Below are 12,205 nucleotides of genomic sequence, written 5' to 3'. Positions count from 1 at the left end.
TGCTACTGGACAGCTTGGCTTCCTGGAGCATGTAGTGGGCCACAGCGTACGTCTAGAGATGCAACGTCAAATGGCTAGTCTGCAGGACTTTTGGAGAGAAAGTCCCTCTTATAAGATCTGAGAGGGCCAGGTGAGATGACTCAGCAAGAAAGGGACCTGTGGGCTGGAGAGATGGCTCAGAGGTTAAGAGCACCGACTGTTCTTTCAGAAGTCCTGAGTTCAATTCCCAGCAACCACATGGTGGCTCACAACCATCTGTAGTGGGGTCTGGTGCCCTCTTCTGGTGTGTCTGAAAAGAGCAATGGTGGTGTACTCATATGCATAAAATAAATAAATAAATCTTTAAAAAAAAAAAAAGAAAAAAGAAAAAAAAGAAAAGGACCCATGAAGCCTGCCAACTGGAATTTCATCTCCGGACCCCAAAATGTGGACCCCAAAATGTGGTAGAAGGAGAGAACTGACTACCACAAATTGTTTTCTGACCTCCATATATATGCTGTAGTACACACACACACACACACACACACACACAAACACACACACACACAAACACACACACAAATACATATTAAAAAATTAAAGAGGGGCTGGTGAGGTAGCTAGCTCATTGGTGAAGAGGGCTGGATACTTTTTTTTTTTTTTAATTACTTTTTTTTTTTTTTTTTTTTAGAGGATCCAGGTTTGGGTCTCAGAATCTACATGGCAGCTCACAGCTGTCTGTAATTCCATTTCCAGGGGACCCAACACCCTCCTCTGGCCTCTATGGGGACCAGGTATGCAGATGGTACACAGACACACATGTAAGCAACATGTAAGACACACATGTAACCCATACATGTAAGACACACATGTAACCCACACATGTAAAGTACAATCATTCTTAAATTATTTTTTAAAATTAAAGGAAAGGACCAAGGGATGGCTGCTGGGAGGTGGCTCCATGGATAGTGTTTGCTGTACAATCATAAGGATCTGAGTTTGAATCTCTAGCACACAGAAAAAAGCTGGGCACAGCAGCAGATACGTACCTCTCTGGAACTGGGTAGCCAGAGACACAAGGATCCTAGAGACTTTCAGCCCATTCAGCCTCTGCTGTGAACTTCAGGTTCAGTGAGAAACCTTGGATCAAAAAGGCTGGAGAGATGGCTCAGAAGCTAATAGCACCGCGCCCCCCCCCCCCTTCCAGAGACTCATGTTCTAGTCCCAGCATCTACATGGTAGTTCACAACTATCTATAACTCCAGTTCCAGGGAATCTGATGCCCTCCTCTGGCCTCAGTGGACATGGTAGAGAGATATATGTAAGCAAAACCCTGTGCCTCCTCACCCACAAAATAAAGCTGAGCATCGGTGAAAGACACAGATGTCAGCCTCTGGCTTTTCCATGTGAACAGGACAGTGCACACAAACATAGACACACAGACATGCATTAACCAAGTAACTATTCTCTCCTCATTTAATTTTTTTAAAGCCACATTAGGGTGGTTTTTTGTTGTTTGAAACTAAGGGTAAGATGCATGGATAGTGTCAAGCTGCATGCAGTGAGGTTCAGTTGCTAGTGATTAAGTTATGTGGATTTAATTTTTTCTATTGTAGGTGGCACTTTTCAAAACTATTAAGAATTCAGGACCCATTCTTTTGATCCTAGTGCTTGGGAGGCAGAGGCTGGAGGATTTCTGTGAGTTCAAGGCCAGCCTGGACTACATAGTTGTGTTTTAAGACAGCCAGGGCAATATAGAAAGGTCCTAATTCTCTCTCTCTCTCTCTCTCTCTCTCTCTCTATATATATATATATATATATATATATATATATATATATATACCGTAAAAATTTGGCCAGATTCCATGGCTTCACCCAGAACCCATGTAGTGGAAGGAAGGGGCCAGTTCCCACAAGTTGTTCTCTGACTTCCACAAATGCACTGTGGCACTAAATAAATGATAAATAAATATGTGTAAAAATATATTTAAAGTATATTGGCAGAAAGCACTACAATGGGAAGGAATAATGACTCCACTGCAGAGCAAAGACTGAGCAGGGACACGTTATTGTCCACATAGTCAGCTGCCTAGGGAAACATCAGGTCTGAAGGATTAACCAAACCCATGCTATTTTTTTTATCTGTGTACTTTTGTCTTACTCAGACTCTGGGCTAAACCTCTGATGAATGAGGTCAATAGAATGTGAAAAGGTGATACTGTGCGGGTCTTACGCACTGGCTTCAAACGGTTTTCTATGCTACCTGTTCCTAGGAACCCTGTGTCTCCATGTGGACAGGGCCTTGCTAGGCCACTGGAGAAAGAGAAAACATGTAGAGGGGAATTCAACTATCTTATCCCTAGACTGCCTGATTTAGTTAGGGTTTTACTGCTGTGAACAGACACCATGACCAAGGCAACTCTTATAAAGGACAACATTTAATTGGGGCTGGCTTACAGGTTCAGAGTTTCAGTCCATTATCATCAAGGTGGGAACATGGCAGCGTTCAGGCAGACATGGGACTTGAGAAGCTGAGAGTTCCACCTCTTGTTCTGAAGGCAGCTAGAAAATTGGCTTCCAGGCACCAAGGATGAGGGTATTAAAGCCCACGCCCACAGTGACACACCCACTCCAACAAGGCCACACCTACTTCAACAAGGCCACACCTCCTAATAGTGCCAGTCCATGGGCCAAGCATATTCAAACAAACCATCACACTGCCAGAGCAGCCTACATCCAGCAGAGGCCCAAACATCTAAGCAACCCTAGCTAGTGAACAACTGACCACAGTGAGTATATCTAAGGCTAGACAATTTTCCTAGCTAATTTACAGGTTTATATGTAAGAAAAACTGTATAGAATTTTGGCTGGGCAGTGGTGGTGCATCCCAGGACATTAATCCCAGCACTCAGAAGGCAAGGGCAGGTGGATGAGGTTTTGGACAGCCAACGCTGCACAGGGAAACCCTGTCTTGAAAAACCAAAAGCCAATCAACCAAACAAAAACACCCAAACAAAAAAACAGAAGAATTTTAAGCTACAATTTTGTGGCAGGGGTATTTGTTACAAAGCCATAGCTAACTGATACAAAATTCAGCAACATAACATTCTGAATTGCTCAGTGCCACAAAGATTAACTAACTGATTGCAGGAATAATATTAAAAAAAATAGTCTCTAACCAGCATCTAACTAAAACATGTTGGCTCATAAACTGTGGGGAGCCGACGGAAGGCAGTTATCATCCTTGCAGCCATCTTGAGCCATATACCCTGACAAGAGACTTGATTACAATAGCCTACAACAGCTGAGCACACTCTGATAACATCTTGCTTTAGATACCCAGGATTTTCTCTTGGGTGTGTGAGACTTAAAGGTGTGTGACTTAAGGGTGTGGCTTAGAGATCAGATTTAGAGACAAGACCTAAGGGCATGATTAAAGGCATGACTTAGAAGTGAGACATACGAAAGGCGAGAGGCAGACAGAGAAATTATTATTAGGTATTTGGCACTTGGCACTTGGAGGAAGAACTTGGAATTAGACAGTAGACACTTGTACTTGGATGAGACTCAAGACTAGAACTTGGAACTTGGAACTAGGGACTTGGAGAGAAGAAGAGAGACTGAAGAATAAACGAGATTGAATCACACTGTCTGGTCTCCATTCTTTGAGTCTGTCCTCACTCTCTCTCTTGCTGAACCCCCACCCACAGACCGGAGCAGTTTGGAGCAGTGTGGGCTCTAACAATTTAGCCCCCAAGGCTTTTGGCAGTGCGGGTTCCAACATTAATAGAGTGGTCCTCAACACTTTTGGCCCCCAAGCGTGGGGTAGAGCAGCTTAGGCTGCAACATTTTTTGGTGCCCAACGTGGGGCAGCTCGGGATGCAACAATAAACTTTAGATTGTAAGAATTTACTAGACATGACTCCCACTGACAATGGTTAGCCCAGGCTCTGCTGGTAGAAACTAGAACCAGGCAGCCACAGCGAAAACACACATTCTTGTGATATGGTTTCAATATATCTACCCTACCTAGGGCTCAGATATTTAAAAACTTGTTCTTCAGCTCATGGCACTGTTCTGGGAGATTGTGGAACCTTTAGGAAGAGGGGTCTACCTAGAAGAAATCAGTCCTGTGGGCCTTTTGGGTTGTGACCTGACTCTGGGTCCTGACTGGTGATACTCCGTAACCACGAGCTCAGTGTAGAAGCCATGGAGGAACATTGCTGGTTTGCTCCTGGACTCATGTTCAGCTAGCTTCCTTATATAACACAGGACCAGCTGCCTGTGGTGCCACTCATAGTGGGCTGAGACCTCTGCTTCAATAATCACGACAATCTCCCCAAAGACATGCCTACGGGCCAATTGGATCTGGGCATTTCCTCAGTTGAGGCTGTCTCCTTTCAGATGACTCTAGGCTGTGTCAATTTGATGAAGTTAACTAGGATAGACTGTAACCTCTGAGTCATGGACCAGAGTAAATACTTTGTCCTTGAAGTAGCTCCTGTCTGATTCTCTATCAGTCAATGACAACAGCTGCTGATAGACCTGGCTAAAAACCTGAGGCCTGGGTCAAACTGGGAGCCTCTGCAGTAGAGATGTGATCTCAGTGGAAAATTACAGTTGACTATAACAAGTAAAAGATGATGTTTACCAACTGATACCAAACTGCAGTGTCCTTGTAGCTTTCTCAAAACCAAAGACTGTTCCAGAAGACCCCAATAGCAGCTGGCAGAGAGGAGCTCTAAAAGCAACTGTAACCACAGCCTCTACAAGAGAAACTGTAGCTGGAGCCAGAAGACACCTCAGGATGAACTAAAATGCTCAAAGGAAGTGAAAGGAAAGCATTCAGGAGAGGCTCCTGAGGTTACATCTGGGATGTTTGGTTACAGGTCACTTCTAAATGGACGTTCCCAGTCCTTCAGAATTGGTAGAGAATTCTATTGAGAAAGAAGGGGAACAAAGCAAAGGTATCAAGGTTGAAAAAAGGAGTCCATGCATTGGTGTGTTCCTTTAGGTGGGATGAGATGGCTTCTGACAGGATTGGAAGTCTAGGCTCTGCTGGTAAGTTCAGTTCGTGTCACCATGTGGGGACCAACATGCCTCATACCTGATGCTTCACGGTAAATGTCCCCTCTCTCAAAGCCCCATCTGTACCTCATCCTCTATGTCAACCAGCCCCTTGGATTCCCTTCAATGGTTTGAATCAAAATCAGGTCACCCTTAAGTGCAGGAGTTAGAAATAATAAGGTAGGGAAGGGCTGGAGGGATGGCCCAGTGGTTAAGAGTGTGTGTTGCTCCTACAGAGGACCGGGGTTCTATTCCCAGCACCAACAGGACGACTCTCAACTGTCCAGTTTCATCTTATGCCCTTTTCTGACCCTCCACGATCACTGCATACATATAGACACACATGCAGGTACACACTCACGCATTCAAAATAAAAATAAATACATATTTTAAAAATACAACATTTAAAAAACAATGAGGGAGCCAGGCATAGTGGCACACACCTTTAATCCCAGAACTCAGGAGGCAGAGGCAGGTGGATTTTCAAGTTTGTGGCTAGCCTGGTCTACATAATGGGTGCCAGGGCAGGCAGGGTAACTTAACAAACAAAATATGGAAACACCAAGGAAGGCATGGGGTTTGAGTCTCCATGAATCCCCACTTCAAGACTGAACTAGACAATAAAAGCCCCAATCACATGGCCAGTGTTTATAACAAAACTGGACAATGTTCCAAATACAAGCTAGCAAGGACAAACTGCGGATATCCAGAGACTTGCAGAATCTGTGCAGGAATAGCAAGGACGCGTCTGGCCCTGGAGGAGTTACCCACTGGTAACTAGGCAGGTCTACTCAAAACATCCAATGGAAGGAGGGGCCCCGTAGAGTGTTCAGGATAAGCAGGCAGGTAGCACTGTAAAACACTAACACTAAAATATGACATGTGGCACATACCTACATAGCTCTCCATGGAAGGAGGAAAGAGACAAGAATTCCTTGCCCCTCTTCTGATTAGAGCTCTGCGTTATTAATGAATGTGTCGGTCCTACAGAACTTCTCGCTCTCTCTTCTAAGGGGTAAGGTCTCACAGAAGTGGTAGACTTCATTCAGTTTCCTTGTCCCCAATTCTGAGATGGGTAGTTTAGAGACCTGGGCTCCACCCTCTCCAGCAAGCCATTTACGTCTCTGAGTCTCAGTCTTACAGGTGAAATGGGAATAATTTTAAGGAGTCCCGTTTTGCTTATCCCAAGGGACTGTGAGGCTGGTCGAGAGACCGCAGATGTGAAAGTAAGAGGATCACAAGCACTTTTTAAATTCTGTGGTGAGTTCTGGAGGCACTGCTCCTTGATGCTGTTGTTTCTCTGGCAAACTTGCCCGCTCTCTCAGCCTCGATTTTTCTCCCCTGTAAAATGGTAACAGTAATAGTAATCTGCATTAGAGATGACTTGAGAATGAAATGAAGCAGTATAGAAAAGCGCTTACCATCGTACTGTATGCGATTCATTACCTATGACTCCTCCCCACAGGTTCCTTAAATTGCTCCGGTACTCCTATGTTTTCTCCTGCGCGAACGCCAGAGGGCGACATAGACGGCGAGAACTCCAGTCATAAACATTTGCTGCAGCGTCATGATCCGCCACACTGGGGCGCTAAGAGACAGGCTGTCAGGTTTTCCACAGCCTTGGGAAATTGACTGAGGAAAGGGGAACCCGGGGAAGAGAGGAGCAATAAACCATAAGGTCATGGATGCCTAGACCTAATAGCCCCCAGGCCTCTGGGATACAGTAGGATCAGTGGGGAATGAGTGGGTCATGGCACTCTTTTTTTTCTAGTAGTGTCTGCATTCACTCTGCAGTCTTGTTATTTGTTGGCGGAGGGGGCGCGAGTCCCTGTGGGCTCCTCTGCGTGCTGCAGCTCATTCATCTGCTAACCGCGACACTCCGTTGCCATGGCAACGTGATGCAGACGGAGTGGGGTGGCCCGGAGGAGGGAGGCCCTGCGTGACGTCTGCGCTCCTCGCAGCTCTTCTCTCGCGGCCTCCCAGTTCTTGCCTATTTTGGAAGAGAGCCGCAGCCCTTCTGGTGATGCGCGCGCGCTGGCGCCTTTTTAAGGCAACTGGCAGAGTGGCGGCTTCGCTAGAGCTCAGGAGCTGCCCCCGCCCCTGAGCGGTAGAGTCCTGGCCCGGCTTGGAAGCCCCCTCCCCCGCCCCCCGTGCCATCGCCCCACCCCACGCCCATCTTAATGCCCTCCACCATTGAGGGGGATATTTCAACCTTGGAGAGAGGAGGTCTTGCCCTTAGCCCCTCCCCCCACCCCTCCAGTCCCCAACCGAGGCGACTGTCTTATAGAAACCTTGGAAGCAAACAAGATGCCAGGCCTATCCGTGCTTGGAGATCCTACTACGGACAAGGCCACAGAGGGACAACGCCAGGTGAGGACCTCAAGGCCCTCGGGCCTCCCTTCAGCTTCCTGATTAAGCCTGGGGCTTAGTCTAATGTAGATTGGGATCTCAGGAAAACCCAACCCTCTCATTAAACTGAAAGGGAAACTGAGGCACAGAGAAGATTAATGATTGGTTAGAGTCACATGGCTAGTTCCTGAAGAAGTATAGGCCTGAGACAGGGGAGCCTGGCTTCCTGGCCCTCGATCTGTGACTATAGATAATACTGTGTTCATCTTTGTCCCTTGTCCCGCACCCAGCCGAAGGATAGGCAATTCCACCTCGGTACCAGCTATGCTATCTTTTTTTTTTTCCAGCAACATCCAGATCTTAGGTGGGTTTTCTGGACCAATGGTCATTCTGCAGAGACTTCTGGATCCCATGGACTTCATGACAAACAGGCTGCTGCTTACAGACATCTGCTTCCACTGAAGGCTTCTTGGAGCCCACCAGCCCTCTGAAACTTTCTGGAGTCAAGCCTCTCCTAGGCTGTCTGCAGTTGCCACTTGGCCACTTGGCTTTTGGATGGAAATGTGGCCCTGCTGGACATTCCCCAGAGCCATGTGGACCCAGCCCCTTGGACCCTCTGCCCAGAGCTGACAGAGGACGTGACATACTTGGTCATTGTGGAGGAGCTGGGCAATTCCCAGACATCTGCAGGTCTCTACTCTGGACCAGGGTTAGGGACTCAGAGTGGATCTGATCTAGATCAACATTTGTGGTTCTGGGTGTAGCTCTCTGGAGCTTGAATGGTGCTTCCAAGGGCATCCATTGCCAGGGCCACACCTTCAACGCACAAAGGGGAAACTAAGGCAGTCTTCAAAGAGACATCATTTGCCAAGGTCACAAGGCAAGACTATATTTGTTGCTGAGATTAGAACCCAGAATTCTGCCTCCTGACCTCAGAGTCCAGCTTTTGAAAAATACATAGGGTCACTGCACTGTGTGTGAACCAAAGACCTGTCTCATGATCTACTTCTCCAGTGTGGACATGGCCCTTGGGTTACTTTATTTTGTACTAGCTATCAGTCACCCAAGATAGATGACCTCAAAGGAACTCCCACTTCAATTGGGCCTCTGAGATTCTCTGAAAATGGGTGTTTGGGCTGGCTGGGGGACCGTGCTGAGAGGATTGATTGTCTTCCTTCCACAAGACTGAAGTTAAGGAAACTGCAGACAGTAGTTACTTCAGGCACAGGCCGTGCAGACTGCTCTGAGGATGACCAGGGGTCTGTTTTGTGCATTTTGGACCCCATGAGAATCCTCCAATGGTGAGTCCCCTGATGATGTAGGCACAGACCTGTAAGAATGACCCTGGCTGGGTTGGATCTAATGAGAGGGAAAAGTCAGTGAGCTGCTTGCTTTCCATTGAGCTACAGCCTCAGAAAGGAGTCATTTTCTGAGTCCAGTCCTGTTGTTCAGTAATCCCAGGTGACTCTGTCACTCAGAGCTGAGAGGCATGGTCCCCTGGAAGACTTTTAGGCCCTTTCAGACCCTGGCACTGTGCACATGGGCTTGACTCTTCCCGAAACTGAGTTTTAGTATTGCAGTATTCAAATTCCAAAGCCTAAGGGGCCTGGGGCCAAGTGGGACCTGGATAGGACATGCTCGTGCTTGGGAGGCCGGATACAGGAGGATTATCCTTTAAGGACAGGTGTTCCAATGCTCTTTCATGTTGTAAATAGGGAAAGTGAGGCCCCATAAAGGAGAAGGGGCTTGCATGACACTCCCAGTGGACTGAGTTAGGCCCAGAATCCATGTCCCCCAAGTCTCCTGCCTGGGACTCTGCCTCAAACACAATCTGCTGGTGCGGAGACAAAGCTCACGTCCTCTTCATCCCAGATCTCTGAATCCTCTGCGGAGGAATCCTCAGCCAGGGCTGGGCCATTCAGGAGCTTTCCCCTCACCAGATGGTCCTCTCCTCCGCAGCTTCCTGGTGTCCTCTCTCCCCCCACACAGTGTTCATCTCTTCCTAGTTCCAGAAGCTTCTCCAGCAACGGGCTAGCACAGCTGCTTCTCTGCTTCTTGCCATGGTTCAGCCAACTGGTTGCAACATTTGCAGGAGTGGGGGTGTTCCCAGTTCTCCGCTTTTGGAGTCTCTTCTTGGTTGCTCCTAGGGTTTTCCTTCTGACTCTGGACCAGGCCTATTGATTATTTTGGATATCCTGAGTTCTAAAACCCCTCTGTCTTTCCTGGCCTCTCTTGGGCTCCTTGAAGATGCCTCCTCTGCATACCCAGGGCCAACAGGAGTGATCAACCCACATTCATGTCTGCTCTGGGGGTTCTAACGAGTTGATCCCCACACCAGATACAGAAGGCATGGGTATCTGCTCACCTGTAATCTCCATGTCACTGGGCACACACAGGTGATATATTACAGACAAGTATAAAGCTTCAGTCTGTGGTGGCATGCAGGTCTGTGTCTGTGTACCTAGGTAGGAAAGGAAGTGAGGAGGCACCAGTCAGAGGCAACTTTGAGAAACAGGAGCCAGAATTTAAGCTGGGTAAGAACATGAAAGATGACCAAGGATTGCAATTGTTGACTCCTGAAGAATACACTGGCACTGGTCTTGGATGTTCCATTCTGTACTGGAGGGATATGGGATGCCCACTGATACACAGGAAGGGTCTGAACCCAGACCCTCAGGGTCACTAGGTGTGCATACCTCAGTTTCCCCAAGGCTCATTGACTTCTTTGTTCTTTCATTTGGAAAACAGCACCTACTCTGGCCACCCCCATAAGGTCCTCACAGACCAAGGCTGCAGGAAGCGCACAGGGCCAAGAGCCCAGTAAGCCGCTTCTGTCTGACCTTGTCCAAAACTATATTTTCCTTAAGATAATGGCCATTCCCGTTGCACTGTCCATCACTTACTCTGGTCCTTCCGTGCCTATAGATTTGTTCTGAGTGTTTTGACAACTTAGTTCACACAGCTTTTGCATCAAAGCTTTAGCACAAATTTTATTGTCCTCTTCATATCTAATACACTGGTAAACTGGGGCGTGAGAGGCTAAGTTTCTTAACTCGCCAGAGTCACAGTCTGTAATGGAGGCAAGACCTCCCTCCAGCCCCACCCTCTTGCCTACCCTGCCTTCACTGTCTTCCAGCCGCTGTGTGAAGATCCAATCCATTCAAACCCTTCTTTTTAATCTTTCTTAATCGTCTCTTTTATTTACTTGGTGTGCACGCATGTGAGTGGGTGTGTGCCGCGGTCTCTGTGTGGCAGTCAGAGGACAACTTATGGGAGTTGGTTCTCTTCTTCCACCACGAGGGTCCTGGGGACTGAAGTCAGGTTGTCAGGCTTGGCAGCAAATGCCTTCACCGGATTAGCATCTTGCTCCCCCAGTCCCTTCTTGCTGGCTCTTCCATGCTGAACATGGCAAACCACGTCCTCTCAGCCTTCTGTTCCCTGATAAGAATTATCTTTGTTCTTTCCATCTTCTCGGTTTTTCTTACAAATACATAGGAAGTATTTGCTCAGAGCTGATGGTGGACAAAGGTGATGGTTCCTTCCCAGAGGGTTCCAGTACAAGGCAGAGAAGTCAGTGGCCAAACTCATCAATGGAACAAAGTGTAAAACTGTCACCATCACAACTGGCAACAGAAGCCCAGGGAAACTGGGGACCAATAGCTGGAAATATGACCTGATAGAGAAGGCTTTCTGGAGTGATATTTGAGCCAAGATATTGCGGAAAATGAGAATCAGGTGCAGGGAGAGGCAAGGGGCATGCATGTGTGCACAGAGAACACACAAAGCTGACTGTGGGTAGAAGAGAGGGAAGGGAAGAAAGAAGGCAGGGTAGGGAAAAGGTCACCAGAGTGCAGCCTGGGAGGAGGTCTAGGTTGCTCCTCACACTTCTTGACATTCTTGATGTCTCCGGCCCATTCACAAGACATCTCCTGCAGCCATATCTGCTGGTAAAGGAGCCTTGGCCTCCCCTCCCCCACAGTACTGCCTCATTTCCATCTGATTAATTATTAGCTGTTTATCTTGGCTACTGCTACCCACCACACCTTAGAAAGCCACAAGACCGTGTTCCTGTCCATCCATCCCACCCACCAGCACAGACAAATTGGTTGGTTCTCAAGCAACACAGCTCAAACACATCATCCTAGGAATCCCACTGCCAGATCCCTGGGCTTGACCTTCCCTTATGCTTCAGCCTCCAAGAACCCCAGATGCCCCTTCAATGACAGGATCTCATTCAAATGGCTTGCTGGTACTGTCTTCCTCTTACCAGTGTGGAAGCTTCATGATGTTAAGCCATGTCTCTGCCCCCACTGGCGTCATCCACCAGAAAGGCTGGCCTCAATTCATCCCACAGATGTGTGCAGCGAGCATGACGTCCACTCCTTTAGTGCCTGACTCCTGCCCATCCCTGTGACAGATGCTGGCAATATGGTGGCCAGCCTTAGCTCCTGGTGGGTGGGCAAGGAACCAGTGTGACCGTGAAGACTGGCAAATGTGGTGACAAAGCAAGCACACCTATAATTCTCGCATTTGAGAGTTAGAGGCAGGAGGATCATAATTTCAAGGTTATCCTCTGCTATTTTTGAGGAGGTTGGGCTAAGATTCATGAGATTCTCAAATTTCAAAAAATGTGCATCGAAGAAGAGGCACAGGCCGGACAGAGAGGGGATGCTAGTCACTAGTCGCCACTAAGAAGGTCTGCAGGACAGAGTTCCCTTGCTGAGGAAGACCTCAGACATGAGTGTGTGAGGGCGGATCTCGATGGTGGGGCCACACCCCCGGATTCCATCTTCATGCCACTGAGGCATAT

The sequence above is a fragment of the Arvicanthis niloticus genome, chromosome 1 (genome assembly GCF_011762505.2).
Source record: "Arvicanthis niloticus isolate mArvNil1 chromosome 1, mArvNil1.pat.X, whole genome shotgun sequence".
Lineage (NCBI taxonomy): Eukaryota > Metazoa > Chordata > Mammalia > Rodentia > Muridae > Arvicanthis > Arvicanthis niloticus.
This window is presented reverse-complemented; position numbering follows the sequence as displayed.